The following is a 20,851-nucleotide window of genomic DNA, read 5'->3' as shown; positions in this document are numbered from 1 at the left end:
ATAACAGGGTGATGGCACTTTCATAATAACACCTTGAACCGCTCCCATGTCTCATATAAAGATTCTTCGTCAAGTTGCTGAAATGAAGTGGTTTCATTTCGGATATTGGCAGTCAGAGATGGAGAAAAGTATTTCATTATGAAACGTTCAACCAGTTTTTGCCATGTAGTTATGGAACCGGACGATAGGGAGTTTAACCACGCTCGTGCTCTATCTCTTAAAGAGTATGAGAATAATCTTAGTCTCAAGGTATCCTCGGTCACCCTTGCTAGTTTAAATGAGTCACTCATTTCCATGAATAGCCGAAGATGAAGATGTGGATCTTCAGTAGGAATCCCACTGAATTGACCCATATTTTGCAACATTTGGGACATGACTGGCTTTAGTTTGAATTGCGGTGCCTCAATTTCGGGTCTCACAATACTCCGATTGAGCTTGTTGAAGAGAGGAATGGCATATTATCGAATGGCGTAGTTTCTGTCATCAACAACAATGATCGGATTTTTAGTATTATAAGTGAATTCTCCTTCTTGATTTTGGTATTGATTCTCAAAATTCATCTCTTCTGTCCTTCTTTGGTTCGCTTGTTTTCTCCTTTGTCTGAAAGTTCTTTCAATTTTAAGGTGTATGGGGAGTAAGTCAATAATTTGATCAATACTCATAAACACCTGAAACAAACACACACAAAAATATTGCAATTAAAATTTAACAGAAAAAATAGACCAAAATGCAAAATTAACAACTTCACAAATAATATCTTTTAAAACAGTCCCCAGCAATGGCGCCAAAAACTTAGAACGATGGAAAAGTGCAAGTTTACATAATCGCAACAAGTAATAAAGTGACAAGTAAATGTCGAATTATTGTACCTACAAGGTCTGTGCAAAGAAATATTTATGAAATGCAATTAAAAACACTTTGGTGAAGGAAAATCTTTTGTTTCGAAAAAGGGTTTAATAAAACTAGATTTTAACTAAGTAAATTAACTAAGAAAAATTAAAAGATAAAAACTCCAAAGCACGATTTTTGAAAAATGAGTTTAATCAATATGAAATAATTGTGTTAGATGAATTACATTTCTAAACTTAATATTACTAGAACAATGTTCATGTTGTTACGAATAAATTCGCAAGAACTTGGTAATTTGTTAACTATAGCACATATAAATTTACTAAATTAACTAATCTCTTGAACATATCACTATGTCAAGTCAAACAATTAATTAATTTAAATAAGAAAGTAGAAGATTAAGTGAGGTAACAATATATTTCTATATTGAAAATAGTTTAATCACAATGATCTTTCAAGTTATGCAAGGCTAATGTACCGTTTAATACCTTCGCTAATTTAACCTCAGCTACCTTAGAAGATTAAACATGCAATGATTAAGTATTGTGTCAATTAATTACAATTTCAATATGATTAACAATTAATTCATTAATTACCTTACAATTATAATTCAAGTATAACATAATCATGATTTTACTTAATCAAACAATTTACCAAGACCTATAACAACACAAACATGATTTCAATAACTTAAGTAGATGAAATGCAATCAACCTAACACAAATTAAATTTAAGCCATGTTAATTAAATTTAGAATAACAATATAAAAAAATTCATAGACATGTTCATAACAACAACAATAAAATTTAAAGGGTAGGGAACTAGAATCAGATCCTTTGTCTTTCCAAAGCCTGACTAGTTTGGTCTGTTCCTCCTTCTTCACTCATTCTGTTGAACTGAGACTTCTAGAATAATTTCAATGCTGCTACCCGAGGTGGTTGAAGGGCTCTTTTCCAAGAGGGAAATTGACAATGGAAATAGAAGAGAAAAATGGGAAACAAAGGGAGGTTTGGAATAAAAAAATGAGTTAAAAGGAGAGAGATGTGTATAATAAAAAGGTGTGTTGAATGAATAGGTGAAAGAGGGTATTTATAGGTGGGAGTGGCTTCTAAAAATAACAAATAATTAGTAGCCACATGCTCCCCTTGGCCGGCCACACATGTAGCAAAGTTTGAATGTTTCAAGCTTTGCTAAATTTAGCTTGGGTAAATCTTTAAAGGCACAGAAAGTGGAGGGGTTTGAATAGGATTTCAAGGGAACTTGAGGGATATTTTGAAATTAATTTAATCAGCTAAATAATCTGATTGGGTAAGCTTTTTGGGTCAGTTTTGGGCTATAAATTTTCCTATTGGATCAGTCTTTAATGCTTAGCACACTGGGCCACTTTCTGATTTAGGCTTTATATTAATTTTAACTCAATTTAACTTGGATAAAAATTAAATATTAATTATATAAAATGATCATCATTTGTACTGAAATTTTCTGGAAAAAATATTTAATCTTGCCCTTGGTTCACTCGATGCAAAAATTCTTTCGACGGTTCAAACCTTTCGAGGTGTCTGTCGAGCCAATTTCTCATTTTATGCAAAACTGTCGAAAATAAACCAAATTTGTGAAAAATTATTTCAAAAATAATTAAAATTAAATATTTTAATAATTTAAGTGCAAATTAATTATTTTATAATTCAAGTGTGAATTTTGACCAAATTTATTACAACACTGCATGAATTCAGGCTCAAAAGGTGTTGAAAAAGTCTATATATTTTTGTGTTTCTAGCTAGCTGTAGTTACTATGTCATGTTATGACTTCCTATATATGGAAAGATAAGGAAGGTGAGAGAAGGATAAATAAGGCGGTTAGCGGGTAAAGGTCACTAAGGGGGGAAGAATAGAGGTCAATATGATGTGCCAAACTATTTTTGTGTTTGTAACCCTTTTGATTCTTACTGTTTTCCAATTCCATACCTATCTTAAGACTCAGAACATTACAAGCTGAAAAGTCCTATGTGGCCTAAACATTCTTATGCATGAATGTACATCATACTAAACATATGCATAAATGACTATTTGTATTCTACTCAGATAATCAAAGTACCTGTATGATTTATTGATAGATTTCTACAGGTGAGACCCTTAATACTTGTATAGTTTATAACATACTGAACTTAGATGTTTGTGATCAAAAGTGGTAAGTCAAACACTTATGATGTTAAACTTGTTAGTAAGCATGAAATGTTTAGATCGTATGCTCTGAAGTTAATACTTGTATGATATTTTCTCAAGGGAAGTCACCTTTACTTCTTATGTTTGCTTATGTTTCTTGAGGACAATGAATGATTTAAGTGTGGGGGAGTTTGACCTGCCATAATTCGGTGTAACAAATTAAACTAGTTTTCACACTTAAGGAGCTTGAATACAAGTATTTTCATTATATTTTAGTTAAATTTCTTTAGCTTTACTTACGTTCAATAAAATGTACAAATTAAGTATTTTATTGAACTTAAGGGCCGAATGAGGCCTAAGGGAGAGCTAATGTACCTTGTGAGTGTCTGGGAGACCATTAAAAGGCATTTTAGACCAACACTGGATGCTATGTCGCAGCACAGGAGGCTTGATGTCCTAACATAGAGAGCGTAATGGAGAAAGTTCAAAATTGCCTTTAATGTCGCGACATAGACTAAGGGTGTTGCAACATAGCCCTGAAGATGTCTTAATAAAGAGTATACTGCCACCTTTATCATGACACAATTCCTATTGTGTTGCGACGTCAAATCTGGGACAAAAATTAAACACGAAGTAAGGGCGTTTTGGTCTGCACAATCAAACTTAAACCTGGGGAGCGTCAGCTAACCTAGGGTTAAGGGCGACGACCACCTAAAAGCTATAAATAGGCTCATTTGGAACAGGTTATGGAAACCATTCCATTAGCTTAGATTCTCTCTTTAGATTTAGTTTTGTTTTCTTGCTTTTTTAGGTTTTTTAGAGTTTAGTTTATTTGTTCTTTGTTTTCTTTCAAGAGAGCTGATTTGTGAAGGAGATTAACTTCTGTGGATTCATGCTTAATATTAATATCAATCAAACTTTTCTTAAACTCTCTTATTCAATTCATTCACTATGATTAATTCTTCCATATATTCCTTGTTGTTTATGAAAGCCATAAGGAACTAATCCCTCTGTGGGGGATTAGCGAGTGGAGATATGATCTATTAATTGTTTTATAGGGTTACTCAACAGATCAGCTATTTGGGAAAGGAAGAAGTGAAACAAACCCTGGGCTTGACAACTCTGGAAAGTCATCAAGGTGGGAATTAACCAAAAATTGTTACTGCCTATTCATGAACACCTTCACCCCAAGCTAGTCTGGACTGTTAGGTCAAAAGATAAATAGTTCTTGCTAACTCGTTATGTTAGTGGAAGATTGAAAGATTTAGTTAGTGTAGTGACTGGTTTATTGACGAGAAACCCTAAGCAACAGTTGATGGGGATTACCAAAGTGAGCTAATAACCCATAATCGATATTTTCTTTACTCTACTCTTCTACCTCTTAAATTTTATTTTATTTTATTGCTATAAACTTTAAAAACCTTTCTTTTATGTTCTCTTGCTATAATTTATTTAAATTAGTAATTAGATCTTTTAGTGTTTAGGTAAGAATTGATCTAGCACTCCCCTCATTTGGGTACAATCCTCGGAGTATTCATTTACTTCGTTGTAAAACTATACTACAACTTGACCCGTATAGTTGTGGATATCGCCTTGTCGTTCTATATTTTATTGTAGTATTCATACTTTGGACATTAGTACATCCAGAGGCGGTCAATATGACAATGAATTCGTATATGTAACTGAATGGTCGGTTTACATATAAAGCTAAACCACTGACTGTGACTGCAGTTAGTGGAGAGGATAAATACCAACTAAATAACAACAAATCTTGGCTTAACCATATCAAAGTTAGGTCTAATAGACCTCTAGTTCCCAAACAACACCATTTTGGGGGTATTCATATAGGTGCAAAAAGTGAAAAATACTATATGGGGTAATAATTTAGAGGGACAATATGTGGAGGTAAACTACATGGGAAATAGGGTGGTAATCCCTATTCTAATACCTATAATTCAGGGTGGTGGGATCATTCTAACCTTAAATGGGGAGAGAACAAAGGAGGAACCTTTAATTAACGGGTAGGTAACTTTAATTAAACTAAGAAAGTACCTTCATACCAACCCCTCCATCTTTATATGCCTCAAGAACACGAAAGGAAACCTACCTTCATTGATGACCTAATAATGGCCATTAGAGTAAGTAAAGTCGAAGAAAGGCTGAACTTTGTGGAAACTGTTATGCATCAATTGCAATGCCAGATGGAGTAGGTGTTTCAAAGATTTCCAATGAACTTTAACTCGAGTATTGTAAGTAATACAAAGAATAACCTTAAGGGGGTAAAGAGCATGCAAATGCTATTACTCTTCGCTCATGTATAGTGGTGAGAAATTCGATTAACCAATCTCCTTTATGATAGAGGATAAAAATGATGATACCCTAATTTTTTATGTTGAAAATGGGAAAGTAAGGAAGGAGAGGAGGAAGATGAAATTAGGGTAGTTGACCTTATGTAACAGCCCAGTTTCAGTGGTGTCAGAAATAGTGGTTTCGAGACCACGACTGTGACAAGTGAGTAAATACTTTAATGATTATTTAATGTCTATGGGATTATTTTAAGATCGTATTAACTTTTCATTAGGAAATTTTAAAGTTTAAAAAGTTAATTAGGTGAAAAAGGACTAGATTGAAAAAGGTGCAAAAGTTGAGTTCTATTGGTTAAATGAATCAAATAGTTTAAAAAGGGTGAATCTATGCACTTAGATAGTAATTATACCATAGTGTAAGTTAGTGGATGATGTTGGATTGGTCATGGTGTAATTTATTAGTTTTTAAAAGGTTAAATTGGTAAATGAATAATTATGTTAAAAGATTAAGTAAAACAAAAGGAAAATTTGTATCATATTCTAAAGGGAACCTAGCCAAAACTGATTCCTCCATTATTGTGGAGAAAAACATTCGACCAAGTATTGTTTGCATGCATGGTTAGTTTTTAAACCCTATTTTTAATGGTTTTTATAAGCTAGCCCGGGGGTCAATTTGTAAATTTGTTAAAGGTTGAGGGATATCCTATAAATGAAATTGATGAATTTGTGACATTAGATGATAGCTTATTAATTTTGATTGTTAAATGAACATGTTTTGTTAGGTGATTTTAAGAGAATTTAAAGTTTAGGGATTAATTTGTTTAAATGGTAAATTTCATGTATATTTTGTAAAATGAGGGTTGATATAATTATAAGGAAAATCAGCTAATATAGGTTTCCATTAAAAGTTGTTGAAACTCAAGTTTCAAGATTAAGGTCGAAATTGTAAAAAAGATTAAAACATTAGGGTTAATTTTTTAAATTTACAATAAGATGGGTTATAAGCTAGAATTTATGATATTAAGCTATTTGTATGATTTGATTGAATGAAATTTTTATTTAGATCAAGATAAACCACAATCAGACTTAAATCGAGGAAAACAAAAGCTTTGGATTAGTCTCCAACTCTACTTCTACGACTATAGTTCTCGAGGTAAGTTCGTATAAATTATAATCTTATTAATGATAGTTTGATTGGTTATCGATTATATTGTGTTAGTTATAAACTGACTTGAAAATGCATGTATATCGATGTTTTGAGTAATTGACGGATAAATAATCCCGTTTGAACCTTAAGAATTCTTAGGATACGAATGACATGTCACTAGGGATTTCATGTTTTGGGTGCTGGTCTTGAATGTCCTACTGATGGCTAATGTCCTGCATTTGTTGCGGATTCTCCACAGCTCGTGTGAGCAACATCGTGTAGCTAACATTTTGACCCATAGCTCGTGTGAGTATACCCATTTCACAGCTCATATGAGCACTATTGAAAAGTAAAGGTTATGATTATATGGAAAGACACACTATGTATGAGCATTTTCGAGTTTCCAATGTAATTCTAGACGGTTCAACGGGTAAGTAAAGGTAATTGTCAAGGAATGTGTTCAAATGGATAATTGCTCATAAACTTATGAAAGGTAAATTTGGATGAAAATGAATTGAAGGTGTAACAACCCGATTTAGGGCTTAGTCTGAACAGTGGTTTTGAGACCACAAATCTGAAGAGGAAAAATTTATTTTTACTATATTTTTATGGTCTACAATTTTACGGAAAGATTTCGTGAAAATTTCGTTCGAAAATTTTGACGTTTGGGCACTCAATTTAGTCAAAGGACTAAATTGTAAAAAGTGCAAAAGTTGAGTTTTATTTGTTAAAGGTATTTAATTGTTATGGAATTATAAATTAGGAGTCCTTATGTGGTAATTAGACTATTAGTTAGTGATGGACAAAAATGGACAAGAAATAAGTGAAATAGGATTTTTTTAAGTAAGGGCATTTTGGTCATTTAGTAAATAAATAGAACTAAAATGGGAAAAAGATGTAAAAAATGGTGTTGTCATATTTGCTTGCTGCTGAAACTTGAAGGACTCCATAGCTAGGGTTTTGGCCACTTTCAAGCTTGATTGTAAGTGCATTTTAGCCCCGTTTTTAATGTTATTTGCATTTTTGAGATTCTAGTAGCTCGATTTATCTATTTCTACTGTTATTTTGAGCTAGGGTTGAAATTTGAAAAATTACGCATGTGTGAAATGTATGTATTTTGATGTTTTATGGAAGAATATGAGCCTAGAATTTATGTTAAACAACTTTTGCTAGTCGATTTTAAGTGAAACCGAGCAAAATAACATAATCGGTAAAAATATTTAATGTTCATAAGTAAGAGTTAGAGTGAGAATTTGATGTTGCCATAGAAGGGAAAAGTGTTTAGTATGTTATAAAACATAAGAATAAGGAATAAAATTTAATTTCCGAACTTTGGGGCAAAAATATGTAAATATGCAAAAGTTTAGGGACAAAATTGTAATTTTGTCAAAAGTTGAGTTGAGGATTATTTTAATAAATGTGAATATTAAACAAGCTAAATTTTCTATTATAGATCAAGAAAGACGTGGAATCAGCCTGGATAAGGGAAAGGAAAAGATTGTGGATTGAATTGCAAAATTCCTATATTTTGCACCAAGGTAAGTAATATGTAATTAATACATTGTTTATAACTATTTCGATATTTGTTATAATATATGAGAAGTGGTTGAATATGAAATAGTTATATAACAATTAGAAATTTAGAATTTATAGTTGAATCGATTAAAATATGCTTGAATTGTGGATATATCATTGACAAGTAGTAAGTGAAGTAGTTGAATTGAATTATTAAATTTGTTATGGGATTGGACTGAAATATTGAAATTGTGATTTGTGTACGGATAAATTGTAAATCCTTGAAAAGTAAGAATCTCTGTGGGACTGTCGAAATAAGAAAGGCTTGAATAAAGTGCTTATAAACACGTGTGTAGTACTAAGTGCAGGCTACTACGTGTATCGATTGATAATGGTCACATGTGTAGTACTATGTGTAGGCTACTACGTGAACCGAAAAGTTTGATCACGTGTGTAGTACTATGTGAAGGCTACTACGTGTATCGAATGATAATAATTACACGGGTGGTACTATGTGCAAACCACCGAATATTCGCTATTATACCGACATGTTCAACGGGATATGAGTATTGATAAACAAATATGAGTATGTGATTGAACTGTGAAAATTTGCTAAAGAGTAACTGGAGTGATGAAGTTTCGTACTGTGCTTACAAAATAAATTGTTGTAATGTTATGTAAATGAGTGAAATTGAAATAGAACAGATTCGAACAGTGGAAGTGATGTTAGTTTGAAAAATCACCAAAAATTGTAGAAATTGAGTTATTGGTTGAATGAGATATGGAATTAAAGCTTAATGAGTTTACTTTCATATAAAAGAAGCAGATCAAGAAAAAGAGTTGTATATTTTGAGATATTTGAATTTTAGTGACGCAGGGTCGGATTGATTTTGGAATCCCTTGTTCTGACTTGGAAAAATAATTAAAAACTGTAAAAAAATAATTATGAGATATAATTTATATTCTTAGAATACATAATTGTAAAGAAACAAACGAAAATATCATCTGAATTCTGTACAGTGAGATAATTCATTTTTAGTGAAGAGAGGTCAGAGATGTTGAGCAGCAAAACAGGGGTGACTTTAAAGAATAAACTGTACTAATTGACCAAGTAAAAAATTCTAAAAATTTTATGATAAGACGGTATATGAGTCTAGTTTTAGGAAAAATTTTCAGAACTTAATTTGGAGTTCCGTAGCTCTGGATAAAATAATTTAGTGACTATGACGCAGAAAAACAGTTTGCTGGAATTTGAAAAAATATCAAATTTATGGTTGATTAAAATTATGTTATCTATGGAAACATTTTTAAATTTGTTTATCAATTACATACGTACTTACTAAGCTATATGCTTACTTCTCTTTTTTTTTCTTATTTTATAGTGTTATAAATCATCTCGGAATTCGGATAGAGTCGGGGATCATCCACACTATCTACATCTTTTGGTATTTTGAAACCAATATTTCTGAATTATGGCATGTATAGAAGACTTAATGTTAATGTGATGTATATATATACTAATTACTACTTAGCTTAAGATGTTAATGTATATTAATTGATAGGTTTTTTAAAAATGCTAGTGAGGTTACTTTGAATGTCGTGAATGATTTCATTATGTTTAAGTATATAGCCGTATTAGTTGGAATATTAAATTGGTTTGTATTGCGTTTTAAAAATTTGCAGGAGGGATTAGACATTTGTAAAAGGGATTATGTCAAAAATTTTATATAAAAAAAACTCCGATTGTATGAAAATATGTATTTTATGTTTGATAATACTTTTTACCCTGTTTCGGCTATGAACACGGGTAAGAGGTGTTACATTTTAATGGTATCAGAGCTACGGTTTAGCCAGTTCTCGGACTAACAAAATATGTGTGAAAGTCTATCTATACATGCCATAAATATTTTGTGATAGTTTGATGATTCTGACAATTTAAAATTGTGTTTTTATATAGTAAATGGATCCTTACCGAGCTGTAGCGGATGATGTAGAAAGCAATACGCCGGCTCCCGCGCAAGGGACTGTGCCTGAGGAAAGTAGACATGGAACTGAAACACATAGTCAGGATGAGACTCGAGAAGCCTTCCTTCATATGATGAATAATTGGTACACAGAGTTTATTCGAGCAAATTCGAATGTTCAACCTCCTCCACCCCCTCCTATTCCTCAACCGATTCCTGTAGCTTCACACCGTGTTGAATTAGTAAAATCGAGTAAACCCCCAGTTGATAAAATCTAAAAACAAGGGGCGAAAGATTTCAGGGCTAACATAGATGATGATCCCGAGAAGGCAAAATTTTGGCTTGAAAATTCTATCTGGGTATTTGATAAATTATCGTGTACTCTTGAAGAATGTTTAAAATGTGCCATATCTTTACTGAAAGATTCAACATGCCATTGGTGGAAAACATTAGTATCTGTGGTTCCGAAAGTAAGGGTTACATGGGATTTCTTCCAAGAGGAATTCAGAAAGAAATACATAAGTCAACGGTTCATCGATAAAAAACGTAAGGAATTTCTCGAATTAAAGCAGGGCCGAATGTCTGTGGCAGAATATGAAAGAGAGTTTGTTAGACTTAGTAAATATGCTAAGAGTGTGTGCCCACAGAAGCTATTATGTGTAAAAGGTTTGAAGACGGGTTAAATGAAGATATCAGAACGTTTGTTGGGATGTTGGAACTGAAAGAATTTGTGGTACTGGTTGATCGAGCTTGCAAGGCTAAAGAATTGAATAAAGAAAAGAGAAAGGCTGTGATTGAGGCTCGGGATGCAAGAAAAAGACCAATGGGTAAGTCATTCCAAAATCAGTCAAAGAAGTTCAAAGAAGTGAATTCTCGATCGACTGCTTCAACTGGGTATTCTTACCGAGATCGTGGGAGATCATATTCGAATCCGAAAGCTCAAGCTACTTCAATAGCAAGTGTGGGTAGTGTGAAGTCCAATAAACCTGAGTGTCAACATTGTGGAAGGCAACAGCCTGGTGAGTGCTGGTTAATTAGCCGAGCTTGTTTCAAGTGTGGTTCTCGACAACACTACATTAAAGATTACCCTGAGAAAGTTGAAGAAGAAAAAATTTAGAATGTTAGATAGGGTGATACTGTTAGCGGAGGTAGACCACTGAGAAATACCAGAAACAGAGCTAGCAGTAAAAGTGGAAAATATTTTGGTTTAAAGATGATTAAAAACTAAGGGTTAAAAACTAAGTAAAAAAAATTAAAAATATAAAGGTTCTAATGCATGATTTCAAATAAGGTTTAATCAAGATGATATGATTGTGTTGGATTAATTACATTCCTTTAACTTAGAATTATTAAATTTATGTTTATACTGCTACGAACAAATTCACGGCAACTCAGTAATTTGCTAACTATTTCTCATACATACTTATTAAATTAATCAATCTCTTGAACATTTTTCAATGTCAATCCAAGCGATTAATCAATCTTCACAAGCATATAAAAGATCAAGTGAGGTAACAGAGTATTTCTTCCTTAAAATAGTTTAATCACAATAATCTTGCAAGTTATGCAAGGGATATGTATCGCCAAATACAATACTAAATTAACTTCGGCTACGTTAGAAGAATAAACATGCACTGATTAAGTATTGTGTCGATTAATTAAAATATCAATACGATTTAATAATTAACTCATTAGTTATCTAACAATTAATCTTGTAAGAATAACTTAGGCATGATTTTACTTAATCAAGCATCTTACCGAGGCCTATAACAGCACAAACACAATTTCAATAATTCAAGCAGGCATAATATAATCAACCCAACATGAATTAAATTCAAGCTAGATTGATCAAAATAACCATTTCAATAGCATAAATATTCATAAACATGTTTATCAAAACAACAACAAAATTTAAAGAGATAGGGAACAAGAAGCAAATCCGGTGTTTATCCGTGGCTTGACTGATTTCTCCATTCTTCGTTCTCCGTTGTCCTTGGCTATCAAGGTGGCTTATGAAAACTTTAATCTCTTCTCAAGAATGTCTAATGAGAACCTTTTTCCCAAGAGAAGAAATCGACACTTGAACAAAAGGGAAAATGAGAAGGAAAAGTTGAGAGACAGTGAGAGAGGATAAGAGAGAATGAGAGTGTGAGCGATGAGTTGAATGATCAGCAAGGGGTGGCTTTTATAGTTGATTGTGGCTGCTAAAAGTAGCAAATTCCATCAGCCAAAAAGACCCCCCTTGGCTAGCCACACACGTGGCAAAATTGAGAGATTCAACTTTGCTAAAAATAGTCTGGGGCAAATCCATAAAGCCACATTTTTTGGAGGGGTTTGAATGCAAGGTTGAAAGTTCTTCAAGGGCTTCTTTGCAAGCTTATTTAGTCAGGTAAAATGCTGATTTGGTTCAGCATATGGATGGTTCTGGGCAGCCCAATTGGTGGCTGGTTCAGTTCATTAGATCCAGTTCAACTAATGCGGTTCAACTAGACCCTTTTTTTCCATAATTAATTAATAATAATTTATTTATCCCAAATTAAATTGAGAATAAATTAAAATTAATTATATTATGAATTAACACACATTTTTGGACCATCTTAGGCTGGAAATAAATTTTCCTCGATGCTTCAAATTGCTTCTCAGTTTTATTCTTCAAGCATTGTCTGTCGAGCCAATTTTTGCTCTTTGTGCGAATCTATCGAAAATAGTCAAAATTAATAAAAATTAACAATAAAATTAATTAAAATTCATCATGTTCATATTTTTAACATAATTTAATTTAATTATTTTTTGACAAGAATTTAACCGAAATAGCATGATTTTAAGTTAAAAAGGGCATGTAAAAACACATAAATTTTCGTGTTTCCACAACCCTAAACTTTTTGAAAAGAATTTTCTCGGAAACCCTTTTTAAAAAACTCCTTCAGAACAAGATTCTTCCCAAAATCATGAAATCAATATACTTTGATAATTATGCTACTCAAGTATATATATCGTTCAAATTAATCTCAACAATTACTACAGTAGCAAAATTAGACTAAATGCTTCTTAATAAAGACATGTTAATCCTTACCAATTTTATTTTAATCCCTTTTTCAAAATTAAACTGCAATCATTATGCTTAACTGATGTCTTCATAAGTTGAATAGACCAATTTCTCTCCACTAATGTAGGTAACATTGGAACTTTGAATCAATAGGTCTTTAACAAGGTTGTAACGTGGCTAGGCTTAGGGGTAGGTAAAAGATAGATAATTTTAGGTTTAAAAAAAAACCCTAGACTCAACTTGTATTGGACCTTTCGAAATAATTACCTTCAATACATCAACTTTTCTTTCCTTTTCACATGCTCTTTAGTGCAATGTACTTCAAGTACATATGTTTTTTTTTCTTTTTTCGAGTATTTTATTGCATGTACTACAATTTTTAGAGCATTTCATACTTCTTTGCAACTCTCCCAAACTTATTTTCAAAGAATACTCTGAATAGTACTGAGTCTAGTGTTTGGGACATTTTTAAGATAATTAAGAAAACTGATGGCTAACTTTTTAAGGGTTCAAATAAAATTAGGCCATAAAGTCTCAAATTTGGGTTTCAAAGGATAAAAATTTCATCATGGTTGGCTTGAAAGGCTCAAATGGTCCAAACAACAGTTGCCTAAATCATTTTCAACGTTCCATGCTTCCTAGGATTTCGCCTCAAGAACTACTAAGTTAATTCTAAAGACTTAAACTTTCATGCATGCCTAACTTTCCTAAAGAACTAAAATTTTATGGTATGATTTGCATGCTTTATTAGAAATATATTTCATGTAATTATTAAGCTAACATAACAATTTATTGAAATAATCAAACTTTATTCATACTTAAATTTAGCATACTTAACAAAATTCAAATTTATTGAACAAAAATATATCATATTCATAATTAAAAGAAAAGTTTTATTCTAAGTGGAAATAATTTCAAATTTCAGTCCCCCCAACTTAAAATGAACAATGTCCTCATTGTTTAAAGTGAATAGATACTATACACCAGGTAGGATTCTAGAAAAGAGGAGGTGAGTCAATTTGACTGCTTAAGTACTAAGCTCTTCCTAGATCCAATCCTCAACATGTATATACCTATTGCCACACTTTAGACTTTACTACTTGTCCATATTTACTTTTGATTCCCATATCTTATTTTATTGTGCAGAAATAAAAAATTCCTAATTAATCCTAATTCTAAGCTAAGTTGATAAAAATTAATATATAAATTATAAATAATATAATTATATATTAAAGTTTATCAAATTATTAATAATATTAAGATATTTATTCTAGATGCTTTTGAAAATATTCACAAAGAAAGGCGCCTAGTTTTTTTTTATTTACGAAAAGAGCGACTAAATTTTAAAATAATTCAATTAAGTCTCTAGACTTAATGAAAATTTAAATTGAGTTGCAAATTAAAACTTGGATCAAAATTGGCCCTTTTATTTTAAACTAAAAATTTATTTTTCCATTTAGGGGATAATTTCTTGGAAAATAATGTCAAAATAAATTCCCAAGAAAGATTTGAGGGGTCACAAATGGTCCCGCTTAAGTTCCAATCTCCTAGACATAATTTATTTAAACATACTTTACCCGAAAATATACCCTAAATCATTTATTCAGAAAGGAAAATGAAAAATTAAGTATCCGATAAAATGAACGAGGTTTTATCCCGTTCAATTTTATATCCCCAATAATGTTTCAGGCGCTGAGCATTAACTCGAAAATTACCTCCTTTACCTTGGAATTCAACAACTCCGTATGGATAGACTTGGTGAATCGTAAATGGACTGGACCAACGTGATTTTAGCTTACCTGGAAAGAACTTCAATCTGGAATTGAACAACAAGACTTGCTGACCTGCTTCAAATTCTCGAGCTCGAATGTGCTTGTCATGGCATTTCTTGAGTCTTTCTTTAAGCAATTTGGCATTTTCATATGAGAACTGTAACACCTCTTACCCATATTCGACACTGGAATAGGGTACGAGGCATTACCGGAGTTTACTAATTAATTTTCAGACATTTCATTTTTACCTAACGTTCATATTTATAACCAATCAAAATCAAAACATTAATGAGCTACCGTTAACCAAATTAACTTATACACGCCATAATAACCAGAATCAAGTCATCCAAAATTACCGATAGAACCAGTGGATAATGTGATATATCTCCAACAAGCTTCCGATAATCATTTCAAAACATCTAATAACTATAAAAATTCCATAAATTGTTAAACTTTCAAATTATTAACTTGCTTTTATAATTCTTCACAACATAAATAATGTAACATTTCCTACCAACCACAATCAAGCTTACGATAATCATCTCACGCATCTAATAATTGTACATATTACCAATAATAATTCAATTTCAATATTAAAACACATATCCATATAATATTCATCATAAAATAACATTCACTTTAATTAAAATTATACTGAATATAGTTCATACAAACTTACCGTGATATGCGAAATACCAAGATACAAGGGCATTTTAGTAATTTTCCATTTTCTCGATTTTCTACCCGATCTTGATCTAAAATTAATTTTTCATTTAATAAAACAACTCATTTCATGCAATTTGGTCATTTTGACATTTTTCCAAAATTACCCCTAAAGTTTTACTTTTATTCAATTCAGGTCCAGAGCCCAAATCATGCAAATTAACCATTTATAATGCAAACCCATGCTAGCAGAATATCCATACACTTATTTTCCTCCTCCTCCTCTCCATTCCACATCCTTAATATATATAACATGCTTATATGTAACATTATCTATAATTTCACATTTATTTATATTCATTCAAAGCTGTCCACTTGAGTCATAGTCACTAAATTATTTATATCTTGAGCTACAGAACTCCAAATTGAGATCCGTTAATTTTCTATGAAACTAGACTCACATATATTCTTACCATAAAATTTTAAGAATTTTTAGTTTAGCCAATAAGTACAGTTTATTCTTTAAACTCATCCCTGTTCTGCTGTCTGACAGTTTCGACCCTTCTTCACTAAAAATTAATTATCTCATCGTACGGGATTCGGATGATGTTACTGTTTATTTATATTAAAAATAGACTCAGTAAGGATTTAAACATATAAATTTAAGCCACTAATTATTTTTCTCCAATTTTTTTTTGATTTTCCAAAGTCAGTACAGGGGAACCCGAAATCATTCTGACCTTATCTCACAAAACCTATTATATCTCATAATTTACAATTCCATTGCTTACACCGTTTCTTTTATGAGAAAATAGACTCAATAAGCTTTAATTTCATATTTTTTTCATCCTCTAATTCAATTCATATGATTTTTGGTAGATTTTCAAAGTCAGACTACTGCTGCTGTTTCAAAACTATTTTAGTGTAAAATGTTGATAACTAAATTTATAACACTTTCCTTTCCTTTCTCTTCAATATATTCATCACTTTCTCTTATTTCCTTTACTAACATAACAAGAATATAGAACCTTATATAATGAAACTTTACCTTAACATTAATTTCCTACTTTTTCAATAATATCAAACTCAAAAGTATATAAAAATCTTTATGTTCTTACCTTATGCCATTGATTTCAATCTTTAACTTGATTTTCTCCCTCCTCCAGCTTCTATTTCTTGAATCTAACTTGATATTCTAGCTCCCCATAGTCTCCTTGCCATCTTTCTCTCTTGATGGATATGGAAATTCTTTTGATTTCTAAGTGAAAATGGTGGATTTTTGGTGGAAGGACCAAATTGTAAAGAAAGCAAAGCTTTCTTTCTTCCCCTCTTCTTCTCACGTTAATGCATGCAAAAATGGTGAGAATGGATGGATACTTTTCATCCTTCTTTCCACATATATATATATACTAAATAAATTAATAACAATAAAATAATATCATTAAAAAAATCAAATTAAAATATTAATAAACTAATATTTATTTATTTATTAATCTAAAATATCTCCAACATCATCATTATCTTCTAGATTTCTCTCTCTTCTAATTGACCATTTTGCCCTTTATGATCTTTTAAAATTCCGTCCTTGAGTCATCACTTAATTTGGTAAAATTGTGATTTAGCCCCTCAAACTTCTTCACCTTTTTCAATTTGGTCCTAATCCATCCATTTTCTTAGTTTCTAGATTATTCTTCCTTAAAATATTTACACTATTGGTCCTTCAACTTTTCATATTTACACTTTAACCCCTCAAGTTTTGAGTATTTACTCTTGGGCAACAAAACTTTTCTCACTTTTGCAATTTAATCCTTTATTGGATTAATATGTCATAAATATACTTTCCAATGTTGACATAACTCAATTACCCATTTTATCACTATATTTTCTTAATTTACCATATCAGTATTTTCATGCAACATACCTATCATAATGCAACCCATGTCATAATTTTAAAATAAATTTTTTTCTTGTCGAATTTGTGGTCCCGAAACCACTGTTCCATCTAGCCCCAAAATCAGGCTGTTACAACTCTCCCCCCCTTTAGGGATTTTCGTCCTCGAAAATCTTACCAGAAGAAATTACTTCCAACTTCATGAAATACTTTCACTAATAATCTGATATTTCTTTAAAAACTGAGTTCATTTATTACACTAAGCTCAACTCTGTTTGCCTTACTAATTTATTTGATCACTGAACTCTTTAGTTCACATTCATGAGTTTATTCAACATGATTCTCGTAAAATTTCATCATAAAACAATCTTGATAAGGGGTGATGGTGAGGTCGTAAAGCCTCTAACCTACTCTCGTATATATATATATATATATATCTTAACTTTCATCATCAAGGTAATACCATCATAACCACCTAGTTCATTCATATATTTTACCACATATAGGGTCACACGCCTTGTGTCTACCGTGTGGACAAAAATCGAGCATTTTTTTTCAAGCCTTATATTTCACTTATTTGATCTTTTACCTTCACCAATATTTTAATACATTCAAGTACCAATTTAAGATATTCAACTAAGCCTTATAGTTTTCACCATTTGTTCATTTCATAGTCATACCAATAACCATCATTTTCTTGTATTTCAGATAAATACATATTTAAACATAAATATGCATTTCACTATTCTTCCTATCAATCACAATTTTAAATGATGATTCATTTAAATGAGCTCAAAATCATTAGCTATTTAATTTCATCACTTAAACTCACATACACATAATTTATTAACATAACTTGTCAAACACAACCTCGGATGATAAGATCACATAATTGAGCTCAATTTCACTGCTTCAATATGGTTTATCACATAAAATTTGCTTAGCACTTACCACAATTTGTCAAATTAGAGAACGCATTACGAATTGAGTATCTCGTTTTCTCTATGCCATAGTCCAAATATGGTCTTACATGTAATCACATATCACATACCGATGCCTTAGCCCAGCTATGGTCTTATACGGAATCACATATCACTTACCGAAAGTACTCATACCTGCGTTCTACTTAATTTAATCTTCTAATTCAATTTCCAGAAAGTTGATTTTCTGCATCATGGTCACTAATTTATTTTTATCTGGAGTTTTAGGGATCCAAATTGAATTCTGTAAATTTTCCCCAAAACTAGACTCATACATCTTTCTATGATAAAATTTTCAGAATTTTTGGTTGAGCCAATTAGTACAGTTTATTCTTTAAATCTTCCCCTATTTCCCTACCCGACAGTCCTGACCTTCCCTTACAAAAATTCACATAACTCTCTGTAAAAGTTTCAAAAAAATGTTCTCATTTGTTTCTATTGAAAATAGACTCAAAAAGGAATCCAGGCATATAGATTTCAAGCCATAATTATTTTTGTAGAATTTTTGGTGATTTTCCAAAGTTGGAACAGGGGATTTCGAAATCAATTCAGCCCTGTCTCAAATAATTTCAAATATCCCCAAATATACAAATCTTTTGCTTGCTCTGTTTCTTTCATATGAAATTAGACTCACTCAGCTTTAATTTCATATATTATTCAACCTCTAATTCATTTTCCACCATTTATGGTGATTTTTCAAAGTTACCCAACTGCTGTTGTTCAACACAGTTTATAATTAAATCGTTCCTTTTGCGTTTTTGATATTTTCTCCCATCTCATACATGGGTCGATTTAGTATCTAACTCAATATTTACCCCATAAAATTTTCCACCATATGGCAATATTCACCTTCCACACTTTTTCGTTGAACACTCGGAATGTTAGCCGTTATCGGTGGATCCCGCACTTAGCACCACCACTGAATCGGGGAATCAGCACTTAGCAACCCCTCGGGGGAATCAGCACATAGCAACCCCCTTTTTCATTTCAAAGATACGGTGGATATCGCACTTAGCACCACCAATGAATCAGGGAATCAGCACTTAGCAACCCCTCGGGGGAATCAGCACATAGCAACCCCCTTTCACATTTCAAAGATATGGTGGATCACGCACATAGCACCACCAATGAATCGGGGAATCAGCACTTAGTAACCCCTCGGGGGAATCAACACATAGCAACCCCCTTTCACATTTCAAAGATATGGTGGATCACGCACATAGCACCACCAATGAATCGGGGAATCAGCACACAACAACCCCTTTATATACAACATACTCCGGCTTATTCCGAGTGTTCAACCCATAAACCATATGTTGCAACCCTTTACCACCTTTCCCGATTTAACAACATTTTTAGGATATTGCCAAACATTCATTTTAAATTCCAAATAAATCTCAACATATATCAAATAATATCAAAACAATACATTAAGTCACATGTTTACTTACCATATTCACTTAATCAAATATGTTAAGCACATAGCATCATATGATCACCAACATACTTGGATGAGCTTATCAAAACTTTTTTTTTTTTTTTTACGAATTTCTATTCTTACCTTTCCAAATTCCAACATAACATGAGCATATTTTATTTATCTCAATATTGTATTCAACATTATCAAAAATAGCTCGGTTGAAAATCATCTCTCTCTTAATAAAAAAATTTTATTAGAGCCCGAAGATATCACACTATCACAAGTAATAACATGACATGTATTTTTACACTTCACATATGCTACGTTCGGTCCGAGAACCGACTAAACCGTAGCTCTGATACCACTAAATGTAACACCTCTTACCCATATTCGACACTGGAATAGGGTACGAGGCATTACCGGAGTTTACTAATTAATTTTCAGACATTTCATTTTTACCTAACGTTCATATTTATAACCAATCAAAATCAAAACATTAATGAGCTAACGTTAACCAAATTAACTTATACACGCCATAATAACCAGAATCAAGTCATCCAAAATTACCGATAGAACCAGTGGATAATGTGATATATCTCCAACAAGCTTCCGATAATCATTTCAAAACATCTAATAACTATAAAAATTCCATAAATTGTTAAACTTTCAAATTATTAACTTGCTTTTATAATTCTTCACAACATAAATAATGTAACATTTCCTACCAACCACAATCAAGCTTAGATAATCATCTCACGCATCTAATAATTGTACATATTACCAATAATAATTCAATTTCAATATTAAAACACATATCCATAAATATTCATCATAAAATAACATTCACTTTAATTAAAATTATACGAATATAGTTCATACAAACTTACCAGGTGATATGCGAAATACCAAGATACAAGGGCATTTTAGTAATTTTCCATTTTCTCGATTTTCTACCCGATCTTGATCTAAAATTAATTTTCATTTAATAAAACAACTCATTTCATGCAATTTGGTCATTTTGACATTTTTCCAAAATTACCCTAAAGTTTTACTTTTATTCAATTCAGGTCCAGAGCCCAAATCATGCAAATTAACCATTTATAATGCAAACCCATGCTAGCAGAATATCCATACA

The 20,851-nt window shown here is 31.7% G+C and overlaps 1 non-coding gene across 1 annotated transcript; it reads left to right on the top strand.

Moving 5' to 3' along the window:
* Positions 1 to 107, top strand: LOC128040732 (small nucleolar RNA R71). The gene has a single exon (XR_008195538.1). It is a non-coding gene; the product is annotated as a small nucleolar RNA R71 (small nucleolar RNA).
* Positions 108 to 20,851: the final 20,744 nt, after the last annotated feature.

This window comes from Gossypium raimondii, chromosome 4 (genome assembly GCF_025698545.1).
Source record: "Gossypium raimondii isolate GPD5lz chromosome 4, ASM2569854v1, whole genome shotgun sequence".
NCBI classification, from domain to species: Eukaryota; Viridiplantae; Streptophyta; class Magnoliopsida; order Malvales; family Malvaceae; genus Gossypium; species Gossypium raimondii.
The sequence above is the reverse complement of the archived record's forward strand: the minus strand, read 5'-3'. Positions and strand labels throughout refer to the sequence as shown.